This window comes from Chiloscyllium plagiosum, unplaced genomic scaffold (genome assembly GCF_037043375.1).
Source record: "Chiloscyllium plagiosum isolate Xiang-an unplaced genomic scaffold, Cpla_swu_hap1 HiC_scaffold_49, whole genome shotgun sequence".
NCBI classification, from domain to species: Eukaryota; Metazoa; Chordata; class Chondrichthyes; order Orectolobiformes; family Hemiscylliidae; genus Chiloscyllium; species Chiloscyllium plagiosum.
In genome coordinates this window covers 14,132,423-14,144,306 of record NW_028270187.1, presented here as the reverse complement: position 1 = coordinate 14,144,306, position 11,884 = coordinate 14,132,423, and positions in this window count along the sequence as shown.

The following is an 11,884-nucleotide window of genomic DNA, read 5'->3' as shown; positions in this document are numbered from 1 at the left end:
CTAGACTCCAACCTTGTACCTGATGCTGTGAAGCAGCAGTGCTACAATCACAATTTAAATCAAACAGATGATCCCTGTTTATTGTCACATTGCTGTTTGTGGAGACTTACTGCCCTGAGAGATACCCTGAGGTTCAGAAAGTGGCAATGTAAGTTCAGTCACCTCCAGCCCAGTTAATGTGGTTAACAACAACATCAATACTCCAGCAGTGTCATCATGTACAAGGTCCACTCATAACTTTGATGGACAGTAACATCAGAATCAGAGTCCTGCAGTCCACACGGAGCAGGGGGATGACCACTTCCCTGTGAGCACTCACTGGTCTCTCAATCGTGTTGAAGGCGCAGCAAATCCCTTGTCACACAGAGGGGTGAACAGCTCCTACCCAGAGTGAACCCGCTGGGGTCTCAGGGACAGGATGAATCACTGAATCCCTTCTCCCACACTGAATTCCTAATTCTAACAGAGTACATCCTCCTGTTTCCTCAGTTGTTTTTGACAATCTCATTCCCCTCACACCAGAACCCGTTCCAGTGTTACAGAAACAGCAGAATGGTCAGCTGCAGCTGGTCACCTGACTGATCACTGGACACGAACGGTTCATTCTCCACAGATGCTGCCAGACCTACTGAATGTTTCCAGCAATTTCTGTTTTTATTTCTGATTTCCCAGCATTTCCAGATGTTTGCTTTTCCAATACTCATCTTGTCTGTTGCAGAGGAGTTTATTGATGAGATTAGAGGGGTTTGAAAGTTGTACGTTAGGTCACACATCAGCTATGATCATCCTGAATGGCAGAGTAGGGTTGAGGGGCTGATGGCCTTCTCCTGTTCCAATGAAAGTTATCCATCGGCAACTTGTGGTAACATTTCACCTCATTGCTCACTTCGCCTCCACGTCGAACACACTGTTACTGACTGAACAAACCTCCTCTGTTTGAACTAAACCTACTCATGTTCTGTGGCTCCCTCTCCTGCCACCCGGATTTAACTCTCATCATGGAATGCTGTCTCGTATTACTGCAGGAATGCCCACAAAGGACTCAGCCTGCAGTCTGTATCCACTCGGGTCCACAATCACCGTTTATTTCATTCTTCCTCTCTCATTCTGGCTATTGAACTCTCGGTTTCAATCCATTCTCCTGTCATGCTCTTCAACATGTCCATGTGGGTGGACTAGAGGCAGCTGGGATTTAATGAAGAGAAGTGGGGATTAGGCGGAAGCACGAGGAGAGGCGACAGCAAAGACAGTTCTCATTGTAAAGGCAGAGTTTCTCCATGACCCAGTGAGTGGTGAGGCACCTGAGATTGTGGGGGAGGCAGATTCAATCAGGGATTTGGTAAGACACTCAGGCACTGACCTTTCCATCTGATTGTTAACTCAGACAGAAAGAAAGATGGACATTTAGATAGCACCTTTGATGATTTGGGCCAATGAAGCATGCTTCCAACCCAATAATTTCAACCACAAATCTCTGAAAACACAGACACAAAGCTTTGTACTTGTACCAGGCTGTCTCTGAGCCTCCTCTTTTCTTGAGAAAAGCGTTTTGAGCTGTTCAGCCTTTTCTGGTGATTATTACCGCTGTGTTCCTGTGAGATTTGTGATTGAACCTTTATTTTCCTGTTCCTTGTGAGTGGTGAAAGTAGCAGAAACAGTTCCTGACCTGTGAGGGGTTTCGGTTGATGTATTTATATTTACAAATCCATTCCCACCCTCACATACAGTGTGAAATTGATGTAAAACTGAAGGGAAGGAGTGAGTGAGCACCCACACAATCATATGTATCTGAGTTGAATGAACCTGGCATTAGGAAAATGTGACAACAATCACAACTACTTAGAATCACAGAATCCAGTGGGTGCAGAAGGAGTCTATTTGGCCCATCGAGTCTGCAATGACCTGCTCACCCACCGAACCCCCATAACCACACATTAACCATGGCTAGCCCAACTCACCTAAATTGCACACTGTGGCCATTTTAGAATGTCCAATCCAGTAACGTTACACATTAGGGGGAGGGTCACAAATTACACCCAAATGCTGGGAATTGTGGATGAAGGCTCACAAATACTTGACTCTGACTCAAATGCTCTGCTTTTCAAAATAAAATCTGGGGGAAACTGCAACCGGAAAAAATTCTGATTATCTCAGGAGGAAGAGAATTCAAAACTTGTGCCGTTGACCCGGGGGGGGCAGTGAAAGTTCCAGAGGTCTGGGAACCATCAGAAATGTAACAGGTTGTGAGCAAGGTGGGGGTGAGACAAGGAAAAAAAGACTGTCTGTCACAGGAGAGATTAAACAGCAGAAATGGTAGTCCCTCAAGGCCACGGGAAATGGAATTGGGGCTGAGAAGGAAACAAGGTGTGCAGCTGTCAAAGAAATATATTTAAAAAACAGATTATAAAAGCATAGAGGGCAGAGTTCACAGTCTGAAATTGTTGCTTTCAATGGTGAATACAAAAAGCTGTAAAGCCTGGGGAGTTCTATTACAGCCAACACATACAGGATGGGCCAAGTGGCCTCGATCTGTGCTGTAACTTGCTGACTTTTTTTCCTGACATTTGTAGTTCAAGTCTGATGACGCTACTAACTTTTCAAATTGGACTGGAGTTTAATATTCTGGAGAAATGTCAAATAAATCACACTGATCACATTGTGCAGACCTTAGTCCATAACCCTGCATGTTCCAGCATTTCAGTGACATCCATGTCCTGCCGGTGGGACAGGACATACAGGGATGGTGACAGTGGTGTCTAGGACACTGTAAGCTATGATTCTGTGTGTATAATTGTGTCAGGTTGTTGCTTGACTAGTCTGCATTCCAGCTCACCCAATAAGATGATAGCAGGGTGAGACACTACAGTTGGAGCTCATTGCTCGCCAGTTCCTTTCCTTTCTGCTTTTTTTTAAATTTCTTTCTCTCTCACTCTCCCCTTTGCAGACTCTGACACAAGTGTCTCAACATTGAATCATAACAAAAGTTTTGAAAAAATCATGTCTCTACAAGAAATTCAATGGCGGAAAATATATTATTCTTGCATCAACTACATTTTAAACAAAAACAATCGTGTTCAATAAACTCTGTCTCATTTCTTCCTTCAATTCTATCAAGCGAGCTATTATATTTTGTCCCTCAGTTAACCAATCTTAATAAATATCCAATCAATTTCAGAGCAACATGCTTACAAAGTATTGAACCAATTTATCTGTTTAGGTTTTAGCATTAGTTATCAAGTCATTACCATTACAATAATTGCATAATAATTGGTCTGGGTAAGAAGTATACTGAGGTTCACAATTTAATTTATTGACTATTTGAAAAATGGTACAATATATCTTTTTTTCAGGATTCTAACAGTAATTATTAAGGCATTTGCATTACAATAATTATAGTATGCTTTAGTTTAGTCTTGCTAACAACTACAGTGAAGTTTATATCTGAATTTAATCCAATCTTCCCTTGTACCTATACAGTAATATAAAAATCCATTTTATTTCCAATCAACACACCTACAAAAGAATCCATTATTTCTGATGCAACACGCACTGTTAGAAATATGACTTTTGCTCATTTGAATGATCTGTGTAATCCCAGCCTTATAAATTTAGAAAAACCTAATTACTTTTCCCTGCAACAATTCCTGTTCGTTTTTGCAGATAGCACAGTCAAATAGCAAGATGAAATGTATCATTATTCTTAAGTATGCTAATAGAATTTTGAAAATCTATATGTTGCTAATATATAATCATTGTTCATTTCAGTCCATAGAATATAGAACAGTACAGCACAGTACAGGCCCTTTGGCCACGATGTTGTTCCGACCTTTTATCCTACTCTAAGATCAAACGAACCAACATGCCCTTCATTTACTATCATCCATGTGCCTATCCAAGAGTCGCTTAGATGTCCCTGATGGATCTGAATCTACTACCACCACTGGCAGTGCATTCCACACACCCACCACTATCTATAATGAAACTATCTCTGACATCTCCCCACAACATCCCCCATTCACCTTAAAATTATGCCACTTTGTGGGGAAAAGTCTTTTATCATCCACTCTATCTATGCCTCTCATCATCTTACACAAAGCTATCAAGTAAGCTCTCATCCTCTTTCACTGCAATGAGCAAAGCCCCAGCTCCCTCAACATTTCTTCATAAGACATGCCTTCCAGTCCAGGCAACATCTTGATAAATCTCATCTGCAGCTTTTCTAAAGCTTCTGCATCCTATGTATAATGAGATGATCAGAACCGAACACAATGTTCTAAGTGTAGTCTCACCACGGATCCATAGAGCTGCAGCATAAACACGTGGCTCTTAAACTCAATCTCCCTGCTAATGAAAGCCAACACACCATTCACCGTCTTAATAACCCTATCACCTTGGATATCAGCTATGAGGCATGTATGGACATGCACCCCACGATCCCTTTGTTCCTCCACATTGTCAAGAATCCTGCATTTAATCTGAAAATATGCACTCAAATTTGAAATTCCAAAATGAATAACTTTACATTTTCCCAGGTAGAATTCCATCTGCCACTTCTCAGCCCAGCTCTGCATCCTCTCAATGTCCTTTAGCAACCTACAAAAGCTCTCCACACTATCCACAACTCCACCAACTCTCGTGTCATTGGAAACTTCCTAACCCACCCTTCCACTTCCTCATCCAAGTCATTTATAAAAAAATCACAAAGAGCAGAGGCTCCAGAACTAATCCCTTCAGAACACCATTGGTCACCGTGCTCCAAGCTGAAAACTATCCATGTAATCTCACCCTGTCTTTAATGGGCCAGCCAATTTATTATTTAACCAGGCAGGTTTCCCTGTATCCCATACCTCATTACTTTCTAATTGAGCTACCATGGGGAACCTAATCAAACATCTTGCTAAAGTCCAGATACACCACATCCACTACTCTGTCCTCACCAATGTGTTTGTCACATCCTCAAATAATTCAATAAGGTTTGTGAGGCATAACCTGCCTCTCACAAAGCCATGCTGACCATCTCTAATCAATCTATACTTTTCCAAATAATCATCAATCCTGGCTCTCAGAATCCTCTCCAATAATTTGCCCACAACTGATGTAAGACTGACTTATCGATGATTCCCAGGATTATCTCAATTGCCTTTCTTGAATAAGGGAATAACGTTTGTCACCCATCCAATCATCTGGTATGACTCCAGTGGACAGTGAGGTTGCAAAGATCGTCACCAAAACACAGTAATCCCTTGCCTCCCTTCCCATAACAACCTAAGTTATATCCTTTCTGGCCCAGGGCACTTCTCTACCCCCATGATTTTTCAGTATTTTCAGCACATTCTCCGTCTTAACATTGACCTGTTCGACCATATCAGCCTGTTTCACGTTGGCCTCACAAATAACAAGGTCCCACTCACTCGTGAATACTGAAGCAAAATACTCATTAAGGATCTCCCCTACCTCCTCTGACTGCCGGCACAAGTTTGCTTCACTTTCAGGGGTATAAATGTAGAATTATGTCTCAGCATTGAATTAATGTCAAGATATGTTGCAGTGTGCAATCACTCGATTACTTTGAATATTGAACTATATTTTAACTGAGAAAAAATTTGAATTGATTTGATACTATTTCACTTCATGCTAACATTTATTGTATTTCGAACCACAATAAGAGTTTCCTTTTTACATATATAAAACTTACTTAAAATTAATCGCATGTTTATGTAAAGAAAATAGAATTAACATCTGCTTGTTCCTTCCTTTATCAATGCCTGTTCATTTTGAATTTGTGGAAGTTGTACACTGTTGAAAGGAAGGGAAATTGTCTTCAGCTGAATATTCACATTGAATGACTGATGCATTTTAAATCAAAGTACAATGATCACGCAGTTTTGTTAATTTGTCTTTCAAAGAATTGTCATGAGATTCCTGTTTATTTAAGACTATCATTCCTTCAGTCTACTGTTATTGTAAAATATTGTTTAATTTCCAGTCCATTACACACAGAAACTACCGAATTAATTCCCATTCAAATTACTGCAATAAACAGCTGATTAGTTTTCATTTGAGTAACCACATTAAACATAATATTGCAGTCCTGGCGTCCTGAATGGGAACATTTTGAAAGGAGCTTGTGAAGCTGTGGCAGTGTCTCTATTACTAGACCCGAGGGAAGGTTTCAAATCACACCTTCAACAGAAATATATCAGGAGCTGCTCTGAATGTTGATTAGAGACTACCCAAGCACAGATGGAATTGCTTTTCAATCCAACAGTAGATCTGCTTTTATCTATTATATCAATAATCACAAAATCTGATACTTATTTGTGTCAGGTTACCAAGAAATATGTGTACACGTATCCCCCACTTTTGGAAAGTTTGCTTTAGCCACTTTGCTTTTACAAAAGACTTACATCTATCCCTGCTTTCTCTAACTGGAAGAAATCTGAAGAGGATTTTCACTTGTACCAAAAAAAAGGAAAATGATTAATGCTTCTTTGATTTACCCCTTTTCAGCTTATGTAAGGTTTCATCATAACGCTCTACTTTCGGATCGTGGGGATACCTGTATCTAATTCTGTTGCTTATAAGTTCCTTGAGAATATTTGAAAATGCTGCAGAATTAAAGATTACGATGTCTAAGTAATGAGATTGATCGTTTCTTTTCGTTCCAAAGGGGCAAGTCCAAACAATTGAAACACATTAAACATTATTCTGTCGTGCTATAAATTGGAAATAAAGTTGATATCTTCTTCAATAAGCTAACAAATGCTACCACCTATTACTTGCCAGTCAGCTGGTTACCTACTTTGTAACTAAATGTTGTGATTTATATAAATATTACTCTGTCCTTTGATCAAAGTGAATTTGTAATTGTTGTTCAGTTTATGATTTGTCAGAAAATTGTTTTTATTTTTCCATTCACCTGTTCATTTTGACCGTAAGATTGAAATGCTTTGAAAATATTGGAGTTTGTTCATTTAAAAATAAGGTTTGCACATCTCTCACATAAGTCATTTCTTGTATTATGATTCAAGAATGTTTTCTGGTGGAATTCGAATAAATTCCAAACATTTGTTCACTTCAAATAAGATCTTTAACACCCAATTATCAATCTGTTGTTAATGTTTCAGCTGTTTACATTGACATTGATTAGGTACACATTCAGAGAGATCAACTAACAATTATAAACTATTTGCAGGATTATTGAATTGAAAGAAAGATACAGACGGGCAAACATTTTTTGGAAGGAATTGCTTTTTCATTCAAATGTGTAGGCTGTTCAAGAATTCTACATCGCCTTCCATTGTTTTTTTTTGTCGAGAATACAAATTTATAGTTCATGTGAATTTTAATGTGTTCTGTATTTTGAGATTAGTATCAGATTTAAGAAGAAAAGGAGAAGCAATTAATTTAGTGAATAGGAGAAACTTTCTATTCACTAAAGTTTCTGAAAACTTTAGTGAATAGTAAGCAAAGTAAATTAAATTGACAGAAGCCACTTTTAGTATAATCTCTGAATATTCAGTCAAATATTTCTAATGTCAAAAGTGTGGCATGGTAAAGCACAGCAGGTCAGGCAGCGTTCGAGGAGAAGCAGAATCAACATTTTGGGCATAAGCCCTTCATCAGGATTTTTTTCTGATGACGGCCTAATGTTCGAAAGGTCGGTCCTCCTGCTCTTTGGATGTGCCTGCCCTTTTCCAATGCCATACTCTTGGTTCTGATCTTCAGCTTCAGCTTTCCTCATTTTCTCCAAATATATTTAATGAACATGAACTGAAAAGGTTAGAATCAGCAATTGAACAAGACCCAATTAACACTTCTTTTGCAATGTTTATAGAGAAAACCTGTTTGAGAACATGCAACAAATCAGATCGAACAACATCTCTTGCCGTTAGAACCCTTGGCCCTTCATAATAAAGAATAACCATGCTTTGAACAGCCAGTGTGGTGTGTAACGATTGAACTGAAATACCAGAGGATAACGATTGCATTTATTGGAGGGAATGATAACCAGATCCTTAATGTGATGGTGGTGATTGATCTCAGGAAGAATAAGATATTTACTGTGATTATTCCACTGAACAGTAATTAGATGGTCATGAAGATCTTTGTGTGGCTGTATGTGCAGTGTTTTGTTTAAACATTGATTTCAGTAACATTGGGATATTTTACAAGATTGACAATTGACTGTTAAAGATAAGTTTTAAAGGCAACATTTTTTAAAAATGTCAGTTTTATTTAGCGAAAGACATTTCTAATTATATGGAAATCCTACTGTGTGGAAACAGGCCATTTGGCCCAACAAGTCGACACTGACGTTCCAAAGAATAATCCACTCAGCACCATTCTGCTCTCAGATTACTGGACATTTACCCCTGGCTAATGCACCTAACCTACACATCCCTGAACAGAACGTGCAGCTTAGCATGGCCAATGTACCTAATCTGCACATCTTTGGATTGTGGGAGAAAACCAGAACATGCAAACTCCACACAAACATGTGGCCGAGGATGGAATCAAACCCAAGTGCATAACACTGTAGGACACGAGTGCTAACCACTGATCCTCTATTCTCAATGCCCAGCCCCCATGCAAGAAGTGAAATAAATGAGAGACGTGCAAAACGAAAAGTAAAAATGCCTAACAAATCATGAATGAACAATAATTAGAAAATTATGATCAAAGGACAAAACAATATTCAGGAGAATTGCATTGTTTAATTACAAATTTGGGAATTAGCTAACTAATGAATAACGGGAAGTGACGTTTGTTTTACTGATGAAGAAATTGACTTGCTTTTCATCTTTGCAATACTGTAGAATAGCGATTTATGTGCCTGAAATGTTTGAATTAAGCTCTTTCCAATAAAAAAAATCAGTACAATCACATTGACTTCTTCATCCTTAAGACTCAAACATTCTCAGTTACTTTCCAGGAATTCAGAACCAGCAGAATTAGTTAATTTGGTTTCTTGGGAACTCGAAGAGAATAAACAGCAGATTCTGTGAATTCCATTAAATGTGATTACACAGCTGAAGACAACATCCCTTCTTTGCAAAAATGCTCAACTTCAAAAAGTTCAAAATGCATTGTCATTGTTTAATGAGACAATACAGAGCTGTTAATTCTTTTTCATTTGACTTAACAAAATGCAGGAATTTTACATGATTTTTTTGCATGAAAAATACTTAAATCTTATTGTGAGTAGAAATAAAATAAATGTTCGCATCGAAGTGAAATATATTTAAATGAATTCAACTATGTTTCCGTGGATAAAATAAGAATTAATATTGACAATGATTGAGAGACTGTACATTACAATATATGTAGTTATTCATGTAAAGAGCCATAATTCCACATTTACGGTAAATACTGGATTGAATAATTATTAGGTATGAGCAACGACTGGATTATAAAATTTGATCAATGAATTGAGAAATAATGAGAAATCTAATTTTGCTATGTTACTGAGGAATATGTGCAAAAAAACAGGAATTATTGCAGTGAAAAGTGATTGCAGGTCTTTGAATTTAAAGTGTGTGATTATGGAGATCATCAAATAAGCAAACATTAGATATTCACAATTAATGTTGGATGGGAAGTCCTTGGATCCATTGTGGGCAACTTGACCTGAAAATAAAGTTTCTATTGCAGTGTTGGTACTCAGAAACAATTGGTCAAATTAAAATGTGAACCTCACTTGTTCAAAAAACTTTCTTACATAATTGTGCAATTATTATTATGACAATCACTTGATAATTAATGTTGTAATACGAGCAATTAAAATTATTCAATATTTCAAAAACCATTTGCTGTGATGTTGATAGGATATTTATCAAAATTGGTAAATTGTGGAATAAAATATAGTAACAAGCTTTATGAATTGAAGAAATAATGAGCCATTCAGTGAATATAGAACATTTTTTTCTTTCTTTACTAAAAAATGTAGGTAACACAAGAAATATGAATTTCTATCAAATGGTTTCCTCACAGAGACATGTTATTTTAATTTAGATGATTAATATTATGATCAGAGTTCAGACATTTGTGTCAGAATTTGGAAGAAAGTTAATAGATAATGAAAGTGAACAAATAATGCAGTCAATGACATTTGGTACATAAAGGAATTATAGTAATTGTGTCATTATTGTACAGTGATGAATAATGTTGGAATAGAAAAGACAAAAAGATTCAAAGCAGTTGATTCAAAGCAGTTCTTTTCTTACAATTAAATGAAACCAATAATCATTTTGCAGAGCACGTGATTTGAAAAAAAAGTCATGTATTTTGTTATGTATTCTGAAAACTATTTCCATTTTGCAAAAATGGAGACTTTCCCAAATTCAAAATTTAGGTCTGCTGAATTATACAATAAAAATGGTTGTAATTTGAAATATCTCTTGCACACAAATTTAAAATAAGTAAACTTAAAGATTTTTAGAATGACAAAATGTTTGTTGTTTGCATGATTGTATTACAGTCAATATCCGTGATAAATTAGAAGCATTGTTTTAAGCAACATAAACATCTTTAACTACTGAACTGACATACAAGATATCAATTGCACTTGTTGCATGGAATAGTAAACAAATGCTTACTGTTGTCATTGGTTTCAGGAGCAATAAGGTACTTACTCAGGTTATTCTACTGAACAATAATCAGATATCGATGGCAGTCTTTGTGTTGGTTTATGTGTAATGTTAAGTGTGAACATTGGTTCGCTAAAATTGAGATATTTATATGAATTAGGGATAGATTGATAATTGGGTGCGAATGATCTGATTTAAAATCAGACAGTCTTTGATTTTTTCAAGGATTGCTGAGTGAAACGTTCTTAAACCGCTTGCAATCAATGGGATAAGTGAGAGATATGCAAATTAAATTTTCAAATGAACACACCCTGATATTTTCACAACATTTCAATGTCACATTCAATACAAATAGGTGACTGGAAAGTTAAAAACAAGTCTCACACAATGCGTAAACTGACCAATAATTAAAAATTGATAAATAATGGCATTTGTTTATTTTACTGAAGAAGTAATTGATCTTTTCTCGTATTTATAGCACTGGAGCATAAAGTTCTACATGATGTTTTAACTAAGATCTACAGAATAAGAGAAAATTAATGACTGTCATACTTCGTATATTTCAGCTTTAAGACTTCAACATTCTCAAATATTTTCCAAGGAATATTGATTGAGTGGAATTAGATACATCTTCCTATTAGTGACCAGAAGAAAGTATACAGCAGATACTGTGATTATTGGAATGAACGATGATACCTCCAAATAATCTACTGATATTGTGAATGGATATACAGTAAGTCTCAGCATCGAAGTGAATTCTAATCAAATCAATTCAAAAATGTTTCCAAGTTAAAAATAATTACAATATTCACTATGACTGAGAGATTGGACTTTGGAATGTCCTTGCAGTATTTATTGTATGGAAGCATAATTCCCCATTTATACCACTTACTGGATTGTACAATTATTGTATATAAGATATATTAGCAACAAAGGGATTTTAAAAATCATATTCGTGAATTTGAGAATAATGAGATATCTCATCTTGATATTAGACTGAGTAATATGTAGAAATGAAGCGTAGTATTGCAGGGAAAAGTATTTGGAGCTCTCTGAAATTCAAAAGCTGAGATAATTATTCTCATTCAAATGAGCAAAAATCAGATACTTACAAAGAATTTTGCAAGGGATATTATTGGTCGTTTTGTATTTGCAATGGCCTGAACAAATAGGTATTAATATAGCAGCATTGACAATAAGAAATAATGAATGAAATTTTAAAAACACTGCATTTTTACAAAGTCTAAGTTAAATTGCTGTGCAATTATTGTAATTGATAATTGCTTTTAGAATCC